At 37.9% G+C, this 13,345-nt stretch overlaps 1 protein-coding gene across 5 annotated transcripts in view; it reads right to left on the reverse strand.

The window, feature by feature from the left end:
- The window catches only part of drd4-rs (dopamine receptor D4 related sequence), a 34,491-nt gene extending 21,686 nt beyond the window's left edge, over positions 1 to 12,805 (reverse strand). For 4 of the 5 annotated variants that reach the window (XM_056748417.1, XM_056748414.1, XM_056748418.1 and 1 more), the window contains exons 1-2: positions 12,722 to 12,805; positions 12,273 to 12,361 (exon numbers count right to left, since the gene is read on the reverse strand). The gene's annotated coding sequence lies outside the window, so the exon portion shown is untranslated. Of the gene's footprint in view, positions 1 to 12,272; positions 12,362 to 12,443; positions 12,549 to 12,721 lie in introns of all 5 variants that reach the window. The other variant, XM_056748415.1, reaches the window with a different exon arrangement.
- Between the last annotated feature and the right edge of the window lie 540 nt (positions 12,806 to 13,345).

Below are 13,345 nucleotides of genomic sequence, written 5' to 3' on the forward strand. Positions count from 1 at the left end.
TGTGTGTGTGTGTGTGTATGACTGTGTCGCAAAGATTGTGATTGAATTTGATCAGTGAGTACAGGGAGGATTTTGTTGTCAGTAGCTTTAACTGATTTTACTTTTCGTGGAAATAAAAACGTGCTCTGCTTGTTTATTACTGCAGGCCCTGTGGTTTTCTGCATGGAGATTTGGTATTGCTATTTTGGTGTTTATTTAAAAAATATTCTTTCTCCCTTAAGCATCACCAAACATTTCTCATCTATCTGAAAATAACAGGCTTGCATTTGTACAAAGCAACCCTCAACCCTTTGCAACTTTTTATGATCTTTCACACTCAAAACTTTCATGCCGCTTAACTGTTATAGCTACAATACAAAATTTGTTTATTTGATCATAAAATGCTATTATTTTATCAATTACCTTGCGTAAAATATGGCCCAGCATTTGTCAGTATTTGAGCACACAAAAACTTTCACATTTTACATTAATACAAAAGTAGTACATATGAAAAGTGTTTTCTTTGTTTTATGTTTAGTTTAAGCACCAAGACACCTTTCAACCTAGAACTGCCACAAATAAATAATAAATAAAGAATAAATGTTCAGAGCTCCCCGTTTTCAACTTGTGCAACAAATCATTTCTACCACATACTTCCATCCAGATGATGGCTGACATGGTTAAAAGAAGTGAGACTTATTTAATGAGCGACATTAAATTTATATATGATCTAGACTATATTTAGTGAGCTACATTAACGTTTACATTTTTTCATTTGTCAGGTGCTTTTATCCAAAGAGAGCATTTTGTAAACTCGATAAACAGTAACGTTAGTTTACAAGGCCATGCTACAAGGAAGATTAAAGCTGGAGTAAGCAAGTGAGAGAAAGATTTTATATTTTTGTTTATACACAAGACATAGACAGTTATTGGTTAGTCAAATAAATGTGGAACAGGTATGTTTTGAGCTGTTTTTTTGAAAGTTGTGAAGGATGCTGCGGTTCTGGACGAGGCTGGCAGTTCATTTCCCCACAGTATGAGTAAAGGTTTCTGCAAGCGATTTGGTGCCATGCTGTGATGGAACAACCAGGCGTCGCTCATTTTCAGACCGATGATGATGGGAGGGAATGTAGACCGGGAGTAGTGAGTTTAGGGTAAGGGGGAAATTTGACATTATCGTTCAGAATGGCCAGTGTCAGTGATTTAAGCTTGAAGCGTGTGGCAACTGGCAGCCAGTGAATTAAAATCAGGAGGTTCTTTTAGGCTGATTTAGAACTAAACATGCAGCTGCATTTTGGATCATTTGCAAAGTCCTGACTGCATTGGTTGTAAGGCCAGCCAGTAGAGAATTGCAGTAGTCCAGTCTTGATATGACCAGAGCTTGGACTAGTAGCTAAAGGGCATACTCCGACAGGAATGGCCTGATTTTCCTGATGTTGAAGAGCACATACCTGCAAGTTTCAGTGGTTGCTGCGATGTGAGAGGTGAATTTCAACTGGTCATCGAATATACCCCCAGGTTCCTCGCAGACTTGGTGAGTATTATAGTTGAGGATCATCATCCAAGAAGAGATGTCCATAAGGCAGGCAGAAACACGGGCAGAGATGGTGGGGTCATCGGTTTGAAAAGAGAAATAAAGGTGCGTATCATCTGCATTAAAATGGTATGAGAACCCATGTGCCTTTATAATTGGAACCATGGAGGTGGAATACATAGAGATCAGTTCTTGCTCGTCTCCTCTTTTCTGAGGAACTCTAGCTGTCAGCAGGGGAGATCTGAAGATCTCAAAACCAGTTGAGTGCAGTTCCAGAGATGCCCAGTTTGGAGAGAGTTGACAGCAGGATTTAGTGGTTTACAGTGTCAAAGAGCAGAGAGAACAAGCAGAATAAGGACAGATGAAAAGGATCTAGCCCTTACCTGCCGTAGGTTTTTGATGACAGACAGGTGAGCAGTCTCTGTAAAATGTCCTTTCTTGACGCCAGATTGTTGACTGTCCAGAAGGTTGTTTGAGAGATAGGCAGAGATTTGGTTAAAAACGACCCTGTGGAGGGCCTTTGAAAGGAAAGGCAGGAGTGAGATTGGTCTGTGGTTACTGACCCCTGAGGGATGGAGTGCTGTTTTCTTGAGTAAAGGTGTTACCAGAGCTTGTTTAATGAGGTGGGGACAGTACCAGGGGAGATGGAGGTGTTATGTGTGCGAGTTGAGGCAGTAGTGAAGGAAAGATAGCCTGTAGGAGGTGGGAAGGGATCTGGTCGAGGGGACAGGTAGTAGGCCGGGTGGAAAGAAGAATTTTGAAGACAAGGGGAGAGAAAGAAGGGAGTTGAGGACAAAAGGGGTAAGAGCGAGATCAGGGATGCGTTGAGCAGATAATTGCCAGCAGTCAGCGAAGGTTGAGAAATGTTGCCGCGGGTTAAATGCAGTTTGGAATTTGATTTGAAAGTTCTCGTTTTTGGCTGCAGATATATTAGAAGCAAAGGATGCAAAAGTAGAAAAGCAAAGTAGATGTTGATACTTGGAGTGATCATTAGGGTCTCTAGAACCATTTTTTGCAGCCCTTAGCTTGGTCCAATGGTCGCGATGAGTCTCAGAAAGCCAGGGGCAAGAGGGTATAGCTTGTGCAGGCCTAGAGGTAAAAGGGTAGACACAGTCAAGACAGGATGTTAAGGCTGTACAGAGACTGATCAGTAGCTTCCTCAACGTTGAGAGATGAGTAAAGGTTTGTGGTGGGTAGGGAGACACCATGGATGAAAAGCAGATGGGAGAGAGGGAACGAAGATTACGACGGAAAGAAACAGGGTTATGGGGTGGGAGATGAGATTACAGGAAGTGTTAGTGAATTTAGAAAGAAATGTTCAGAGACATGCAGGGGAGTAACTAGAATATTATTAGCTGTGCCGTTACGAGTCAGAACAAGATCTAGCTGTTGTCTTCCTCTGTGGGTAGGAGGGGTGTTGGCCCTGTGAAGGTCAAACGAGGCGAGTCCTACAGCCAGACAGCCAGACAAGTGGACTGTGGAGGGCTAGTGCGGGGTGACCAAAGATGGTGCTGAGGTCTCCACTGTGTACATTTGTAAGTGTGTCTACAGTGGACCATCTAAATTGTACTGGATACACATGTTAGTAGCAAAAAATAGAATGTAGTAAAGTAAGGGCTAGAAAAACTGAACAAAAGCTTAGCATTGGGTGCCCTGCAGGTGTCAATGCTTGGTGTAGTTGCGCCGGTAGTCGCAGGTCTTTACCTCATTGGTCTTCACACAAGGAGGGCTGCCGCTTCAGAAATCAGTGTTAATATAATACACGCTCCCTGATTCCTTAATGGGTCAGTGATTGCTTCACAGCTGAGCCCACCTACTCAATTAACAGCTCAAGGCTTCAAAGTGACTAAAAGTGCTAGGTGAAAACTGAAGCTGGATGGCTAGGCGCTAACAACAGCTACTTATCAAACAACAGTTTGCCTTAAAAGCATAGCAGGAAGTTCAACAGTCCTTTGCTAGCAAACAGCTACTTGTCCAGATCAAGCAAACACAGCAAGCTTACAACAGCTACAGCTAGCTAGGCAGACAAAATGCAGTCCCATACATTTTATCCCAGTGTTAAGATTTGTTAATGATTTGAATTATCATTTCATTTACATGCCAGAACTAATTATTATAACTAATTATTATACACAGATTTTAAAAAAGTTTATTTAAATGTCACTAATTACATTTTTATTTTTAAATTACAATTTAGCAAATGAAACAAAATCTTTTTGCTGTTTTTTTGTCTGTCAGAACATATAAACCAGACTTTACAGTGTTTAAACATGTACAGTCTATCGGAGATGAAACTAAAACACACACCTGTTTTTGCTGATGAGAGGACTATTATACACAATAGACAGGGAGAGGTCACAGACACACAAACACACCTGGGTGTTTGTCATCCCTCACTTAATCCCCATATCTGAAGGACATTACAGATAAAACCTCATCTCTGTTTTCCCGATTGCCAAGTGTGCGTGTTCGACCTCCATCTGCCTATTGTGTTTCGATCCCTGGGCATCACACGTGCCCCTGTTGACGCAAGCTTCGCTCAGCTGACGTGGGCACCTTCATCAAACCATCTGGGAAAGACAGTTTGATTTGCCACGTCACTCAAAAACTCAGCGTGAGGAGGTTGATGTGTGGCTTTTCACTAACTGTAGGGTTTCAAAAAGACCAGCAAAGTTAATTGTTGGCATGCTGAGAGCGTATAGAAGGCATGTGTGGTAGAGAGCACTTAATGCCATTTAAGTGGGATCTATTTATGCCATGCTGAGAGATTCAAAACACAAATGGTCCTTCTTTACACACAGTTCAAGGCTGCCAATATGAGTTGAACATGGTATAATTATAATAATAACTACCGATTACAGGTGTCTATGTCATGCACACACACTAATATTACACACATATACTGCATTCACAAATTGTTCTCAACTGCAAAGAGAACATTCTGTAGTTGCCCCCCATGAGACTTTTATACCAGTGTGTGGCCACTTAACCAGACAGGAAGTTCAGCGCATCTGTTTGGCCATGTCCATCTGACTGTCCTAATTCAATATTCTACAGCGAAACCCAGAAGAACTAAAGGTTAAAACCTTATTGCCATTTTCATAGGAGGACAGTGACCTAATACAGGCCAGAGGCACACTCGCTGCTCCGATATCTGCTTCATGTAGAGCCTGGTTTGCTTTAAAAAGACAGAAAAGGCTGCCTTGGGCACTAAAAGGCATGAGGGTGGTTTTATGTTTCTTAGAACCAACTTGCGGACATGAAAGCTTCTTTACACTGCTGGGTGTGTTTAGTGCTGGCAGCCAACATAATTTTGTCCAGTATATAGTAGCTAAAAGGACCATACAGCTCAAACATGCATCTTTCTGATATTTTTATTTTTTGGTTTTCATATTTGGTTTGCTTACTGATTTATTAGCTTATCTAGTTGAGTGCTAGTTCCAACATCAAGATCATAGGTTCAAATCCCAAATATACTTTACATAAATATAATGGCAAGAGTTGCTTTTGCTTAAACCTGAAACAATTTCCCATTTAATAAACTTACGAGCACGTAACTCATCTCTCACTATTTGATCTACATACAAGTGAATGATATAGAGACCTGAGGGTATTAAGCAAGCAAATCATATAGCAATGCACTTGAACTGATTCAGAACACATTAGCCATGCTCTCGCAACCACTCAACACTGAAGCACCGTGAAAATCACCATTATCATTTCTTTCGGAAAACGTTAAAATAAAAAAAATTGTAATTATGTCACACTGAAAATCTGTGACAATTTCCATGATGCGACAGACATTTATTGATTTATTCTCAGAGTACATACATTCCCGTTCTATATGGCTTGTGTAAGGAGCAATTTTGAGAGATCAATGATGATTTGTTGCGAAAATAATTTCCTATGGGATTTTCCAAAGCTCTATCTGTATGTTCCTTCACATTTCGATTCCCTGATCACCGACCCATCACACACTTCAGCTATTACGATTTTCACATCCCATAGGTACTGTAGCAGAGCCGTAAGCTATAGCAAATCCTTTACAAGAACTTGGCATTAACAATACCTTCTGCTGTAATTCTGCATTAAGAATGCATGTTGTGACCCCAAAGGAGTGTTATGCAACCTCAAAGTCTCTATTCTTTGTGACGCATTGCATGGAGGTCCTGAATGCAAAGCGTGTGTTGGCTGCAGTGACAGATAGCAGAGGGAAAAGGAGACGCATGATGGAGCTCGGCCATGCTGCGTGTGGTAGGGGAGATCTCACGGAATACCGAAAGGTGCTCGAGCATTATAAGTGGCCTCGGCTCTGCAATATTTCACTCGGGCAGAATAACTGTCTTAATTCGCAATACCCTTCAATCCACTGAGCCCATTTGCTGTGTTTAAACATCCATTTGGAAGCATTTTAAACTTTGGGAGGGAGGGAGAGAGGTGAGTAGAAAAAGGCTAAAGAAAAAGCCCTTTAGGCACCTCATTACATTGAACATTAAACCCAATCAGAGTGCTACAGTGGGCCGTAGATCTATATATAAAATAAATAGGTAGATATTTTAACGTGTGTTTCCTGGAAATTATTGCACTGCTAATCCAATGCTATAACATTTGAACAACATTTAAAACTATATTTGTACAGCATGGCATAACAAATATAAAAGGAAATAGACTGAGGAATAGATTAAAATGAAGCCAGTACGAACACACCAGAAATTAGATGGCGGGCTACTCTGATGTTGCTTGGGTAATGCATAAAGGCGGGTATTTAAAACATCCTTGTTTTATTTAGAGCTATAAATCAAGGAATGCATATGACAGCGGTCCGCTTATGTATTATCAATTTTATTAAATTTTTGCACAGTCTGCAATCATTAAAAGTCAATTTCCTGAAAAACAGCAAATTTGGACGATATACTGTACATGTATATGAAAGTTATTCATCCAGGCATCCAATAATCTATAAAAATTAGTATTCGAGTTCAACCATTTTTCAAGAGATTTTCTTATACAGCCCAAAATAACTCAAAATTTTCTTTGTAATCTTTTTGTGAGGTCTTACTCAACAGTGGTCATGTAGCGCGAGGTCGGGGGTTTAGGGCTTTTGAGGATGTCACAAGTGCTCATGTAACACTGCATTTAGGATAGAGCGTGTCTCTCGAAGTTCCAAAAACGAACAGAAGAAAAGTGAGAGCGAGAATTAACAGGCTCACACTGCAAAATCTGTTTTGTCCTGCCTGATAGATGAGTGGATTACATCATTCCTTTTCATAAAGTGCTATTTGTGGCCTTTTTGTAAGTTAATTGATAGGAGCAATGGGACAGGAAATGAAAGGAGCAAATTGGCACTGTAGGTGATGCAAGTGACTCAATGTTGCGTTACTAGATATTGCCATCACATTGTATACTGCATGTGTAATTCATGTCCAAGTCTTTTTTTTGTGTGAAAGAAACCAACGTTGTGAATATGAACATTCTTTATTTCTTTTAACAATAAAATTATTAATAGGCTTTTTAGCATCTCTTATTTACATTTATATTTAGGCATTCAGCAAACGCTTTTATCCAAAGTAACTTACAGGAAACAATAAAGCGTTTTGTCATTAGGAGGCAATAATACTCCAACCCAGCGTTGGGTCAAAAAGGGACAATCCCAGCTGTTGGGTAAAATTAACCTGGCAAATGGTTTATATTGGACACAACTATTGGTTAAAACAAATATTTGGGTTGAAACAACAACCCAGCATAGGTTAAGTTACAACCCAATGGTCGGGTTTGTCCCTTTTTGACCCAACGTTGGGTTAAAGATAACCCAGCATTTTTTAGGGGTAAACCTATTTCTATGGAAAATACACAAGTATCCAAACAAATATTCAATATATGATCCAAATATATTAGATTAATTATTATAGATAACTATTATTAGATCATAATTATTGATTATACCGAACAGAAATAAACTACACAGAAATAGACCCAATAGCCAATCTGCGGTCCACCAAATGCAATGTGTTGAAGCAAGTGACTGAACCCCCACGTCCCATTTCTCTTTATTTGATTTCTCTCGATATCAGTTGATGTTCTCGACTGTATGTGATACTGTAGCAAGTCACGCTAACGCCTTTAACAAGATAAGCATCATTGAATCGCAGCAATGTGTCATCAACAGCTGCTCTCTCACTTGCACGTAAGAACAAATTCATGCCGTCTTTGTTTCTTTCTGACAAATCTTTGGATGTGAGTGTCTAAACTTTAGATGAGAGAGTTCAAAATAGGCGTGCTAATGAAGTCATCTATGCAAAGCTTGAATGAAATCACACAGTGTGACTCAGTGGTGACGGGGACCGTGTGCTTTAGTAAGTAGTTACCAACTTTCCTCACACATAAATTTCACTACTGATGGCAGTGATGCGGTGCAGTTTTCACCTCATCACTTTAACACTTTCAGGGCACCAGACTGCGACCTTTCTTTTAACACAGTAAACATTAGAATATATACCTTTTTACAAGCACCATTTCTGTTGGTTCAAAGGAATTCAGAAGATTAAAGTCTCTCTATTTAAGCAACGTATTTGTCAGCATCAGTAATACAGTTATTTTGGGGGAAAACAGAATCATTGTATTGCAGGCTAATTTAAGGTGTGTGCCTGAATGTTTTGCTTATGCTTTTTACATTTTCAGTTGGGGTCTACAGTGCTCCTAGTAAAGCAAGTTAGTCTGGAGCCCTGACTTTCAATTATCCCTGCTGTAGATCCTATATTGTAAATCAACTGTGAAGAGGTTGCGAATACAGACAAACATACGAATGGGTAAAATTAGCCTTTAGCCTCAGACAAAGTAAAGAACTTAAAGATGAAGGTTATAGCTGCGATTTAGTCCAAAAGTTTTTGATAAGTTAAGAGGTCTAGCATCAAGTAGAGGTTAATACGTGTACAATAGCCAAAGCTATAAAATCACTGTCTGTCACATACAGAGTCGTCTAGATTAGCTGCCGGCCCCTAATCATCATGTCTGACATTCATCTTAAGTGTGTAATTCAAGGCGCCTGTGTCTGGATTTATGGCTTTCATGTCTGACCTAGAGTACGTATGAATTTATATATTGTCAAGGGACTTTATCACTCAATATTAACCCGAGTTAATGCATGAGGGCTACACACACTAATTTAACACATAATAGTAAAACCAAAAGCATGTAAACAGGATCATGTGTAAGTTTAGTTATTTTATCCTAAGGAAGAAATGCACATTTCTTAACATTTTAAGACAACATACAGACCACTTCCACACATACTGTCATAATTAACCGCTTGTACAAATTACTTATGGGTTCATTTAATGGAGGAAATATCTGTAAATCCACAAAGCCACAGTACAAAAGAACAATACCAAATTAAACACAAAATATTATCCTCTTACCTAAAAATAAGATATGAATTATTTTCTTGCAAATTGGTACATTTAAGTTTCAACTATAGCATTTGGTTCCTTTGTCAGTTTAAACTCTTTCCATTATCTGCTCAAAACAGACATTTTGGAGGACTGTTTTTACTAAAGATATATTGTTCTACTGTATGATGTTTTCTGAATAAGTCTTGAGTGTGTGTAAGCAGCAATAAAACAAAGAGACACAACCATCCACAACACTGAAAAACATTTCCCAGAATGCTTAGCGCCGGTGATTCACACCAAACTGAGAATAGAAACATACCCTAAGGAAGCCACTGAAACACACCCTCTCCAAACGCCAGTAAATGAGGTTGGCTTCCAGCACAAAAAGGATTCAGAATTCCTATCTATCCGTCCACGGAACACATGGCAGAAGAAAATGAAGAGGTGACTGAAGGTGAGTGGAGGATCCGCCCTCATATTCCATGTTGATTTCTGACATGACACCTGTCTCCTACATTTTTACTGCAAGCTACAAGATAATATGGGAGTTTCAGATGTAATTAGGACCTATCCCAATGGCTCTGTCTGCTTTTACGAGCTGCTGTATAACAACATCGGTAAACAACTATAAAACCGCCTTCAATATTATTGGCCAGCAAATTCAATATATTGACAGTATTGATGGATTTATTAAATCGTAGTTCAGGGTGCATGAGCTTATAAAGCATGTGTGCTCTTTAAATTAGTGAAAAATGCTGTGAAATGTCTGTGAATGAACAGTGATAATAATAAGTGTTATAATGAATCTTAATCTATAAGGAGTGTTAATACATAATAAGTCTTGTTATGGCGTGGATATGTTTGCAGAAGGTGTCTCCACTTGGTTCTATATGGGTACATTTTTACATTTCGGTGAAAGAAAAAGAAATGCTGTGTATTCAGTAACAAGGAATAATGGTTTTGCATCTACTCAAGGCAAATTTTGAAATAAATTCATTTCTGATGTGATTGTGGTCTAACATTGCACATGGTTCACAACAAAACTGACCTAATCCAATTACACTATCCCAATCCAAGAAACCTTACCCAGGACTCACACTCTCTATGTTTTCAATTTGTTATCTATGCTGCATGTGAGTCTGTACTTGAGATCTACACAACAACCAAATCATCTGGACAATAGACTAAATCCTGGTGGAAAAGCATGACAAAAAAACTGCAACGCTTTTAAAAACCTTGGCTACCAAAGTTCAAGGGTTGTGACTTTTTTCCATTAACCTCCATCTTGTTCCTTTTCACCTCCACCCGAGGTGTTTTTAATGTCACACCTATTTTGGATGATGGCATTTCGAGTTCCTCTCACATCTCACGCGCTGCGCTCGAAAGCGTGCTAATTATTTCTGTAGCGCAGCTCATTCCTTGTTGAAGAATCAAATAAACGCATTTTACAGCTTTCCATCTGCGTGGTTAAACACAGCAGGATGGCAGCCCAGTTTTTGTATTAAAGCTGAAGAATCATAAGTATCTTTTTTGTATACACGAATTTGACAAATTCACAGCTGAACGTTCTCATTCCCTAATTATGCAGTGATTGCCTTATTGCATGAATAAAAAACTAAACAAACCTGCTGCATTTTGCCAAAGATCATTTAAAAGTAAAACATCTGCGGAAGTGGAGTAAGATTCACATATGCTCACAAACACGTTTCAAAATAGCAACTCTCTCACACCCAAAAGGATGAAAAATAAGTTATTTCAAAGGGCTGCTGCTAAAATCTTTACCAGGATTTTACAAAAATTATTTGTAAAGATTGTTTATTTTGCTTAAGCATTATAGTTTGATCTAACATATTTCTATAGGTTTCTTGTTCAAACACAATTGCAATGTGTAATACTGACACAAATAGGCAACTCTATGACTTAAACTTAATAAAGATGTTTATGTTTGAAAAAGTGACACTTTGAACCATTTAAAGTTAGTTTACTTAACACAAATTAATTGGATTCAGACATTTCCGTATAAAACACTCAGTTTAAGTTCAGATAAATTATCTCAATTGTGTGGAAATGGGTGTCATGATTAAATGAAGTTAATCCAACAAGTAATATAAATAAAAAATAGAAAAATATTTTTTAATATTACCAATACTGAGATGTCAATTGAATGGCAGATACATGTGTTTATAGCCATTTTTTACTAAAGACTAGTAATTAACAGTAAGCCTCAACTAATTTCTTTATTTTGTTCCTTTTTATTAACGCCACAAAAATTATTATTCACTATCTGACCATAAGTATAGACACCACATACGTGCTTGCTCATTTTAAACCCACTGGCATTAAAATGGAGTTTATTCTACATTTGCTCTCCTACTACGGTAGATGTTAAAAGCGACATGTATAGCTAGAGCACATTGTTATACTTCTTAGTAAATCCCCAGCACTATTACTTATAAAGTTTCAAACTGTGATGACTTTCTGAAAATGAGACCCTTCCTGTCTACGCAAGTCCTAGACCATTAAATTCAAAGCTCTGCTCTTGGCCTACAAGACCACCACTGGTTCGGCATCCCCATATCTTCAATCGCTATTACAGACTGTACATGCAAGATCCCTATACTCTGCAAACGAACAACGTTTTCTTGTGCCATCCCAAAAACGGAAATAATCACTCTCACGTCCCTTCTCTGGATCTGTTCCACATTTGTGAAATGATCTTCCCGCACAAGATCAGCAGATTCTGTAGCAATCTTGAGAATCAGCTGAAAACACATCTCTTCCTTCAGCACCTGACCGATTAGTTCTGACTTCAATCTCTTTTCTACTCTTTCTATCCTTAAAAAAAAAACGCAGGCTATATGAGACCAGTTTTACTACGTTTAAGCTTTTGTTATCCTTATGGTGTTCCAATTGCAACCATTGTTTACCTCATTTGTGGCTTTAGATAAAAGCGCATGCTAAATTACGAAATATTATGAGTTTCAAAGTTCTCTCTACTTATTTATAAAAACACATAATTTCAAAGTAGATCTAAACTTGATCATCAATTATACATGAGCCTTTTATTACATTTCTTAAAATAAAGAAAATAGATTTGGAAGAACATAAGGGTGAGTCAATAAAAGGGATTTTGTTCAGGATTTTTATTTTGGGGTTAATGATCTTGTTAAATGAAATATCATGACTATAAATATCAAACCATAACCAAATCTGAATATCAAATATTTTAGTAAAATTGAAAGTATTTAATGTTTACTGAATTGTGGATCGTGTGCAATATGACATAAGTTCAATATTCACAATATCATAACACAATATTCAGTTGTGAGAACACTTGGAAATGGAGGCTATTTTATTTCATTATCTCTTACCTGCCTCTCACTGTGTCATCTGTGACCCTTAAGTGTCTTTCTCCTTGTTTGCCCTTCATCATTTAAAAACGTTGTGACGTTATATCCATCTATAAAAAAGCAAGTATGTCTTTGAATGTCAATTGGGGTCTACCTGTTTTGTATTAAATACAATATTTGTAGGATACGAACCTTTTATGAATGTAAAATATGTGAACGTGAATATAAACATGCTATTGTTTGATAACTTAAGACACAAACATAGACTTCGTATTCAATTAAATGTGTCATTTATGTCTATAAATTGAAAAGCAAATTCTTCAGTTAGCAAGCACGAGCAAACAATCTCGAATTATAAACAGACATCATACGTTATATTAACCGCTAGCTAATTCGATACGAATATTTTATAAGATATGTTGGACATTAAATGCATTTACGCAAACTTGCAAAGAATTATAAGAAATTACCGTATAAAATACGAGCGTATTCACCAGATATTTAAAAAAAGTGCTTTGAGTTTCCCGCCTCTTTCTGACGTGCACAGAAGCAGCGGTACGTGCGTGATTGACAGGCACCTGGCAGCGGTTACGAAGGGTAACACGCATGCGCGAATCAGCGCAAATATAAAATAAATAAAACACTAAATAAGCACTTTTTGGAGTAAAATGTTTTGGGACAATAGGCAAACATTGCTTTTTCATGTCTTTATATGAGGATGCAACAGGAATTTATAGAATTTATAAAACCACGATGTTTGTTTGGAAAGAAGTCAATTGGACCCCCTCAAGACATCCTCCAAATCATGCACCTTTATGATTTATTCATGTAGAAAAGATATTAAAATCAATTAATTATGAGGCATATATGAAGCACTGACCATTAAAGAGACCTCATTGAATTATTAATGCTTGTTCTACACCACTGTTCTCTATATAAAATCATCATCAGAAGGATTGAAATTTCAGGATCAATCCACATCCCCTCAGAAAACCTGTAAGAAAAGTCCCAATGAAATTGTGTGAAATCACCGCTCTGTTTAAGAGGTCATCGTGCATATAATCATGTTAATGCACTGAATTTTTTTTTTTTGC

This window comes from Triplophysa dalaica, chromosome 5, assembly GCF_015846415.1.
Source record: "Triplophysa dalaica isolate WHDGS20190420 chromosome 5, ASM1584641v1, whole genome shotgun sequence".
Taxonomy (NCBI): Eukaryota; Metazoa; Chordata; class Actinopteri; order Cypriniformes; family Nemacheilidae; genus Triplophysa; species Triplophysa dalaica.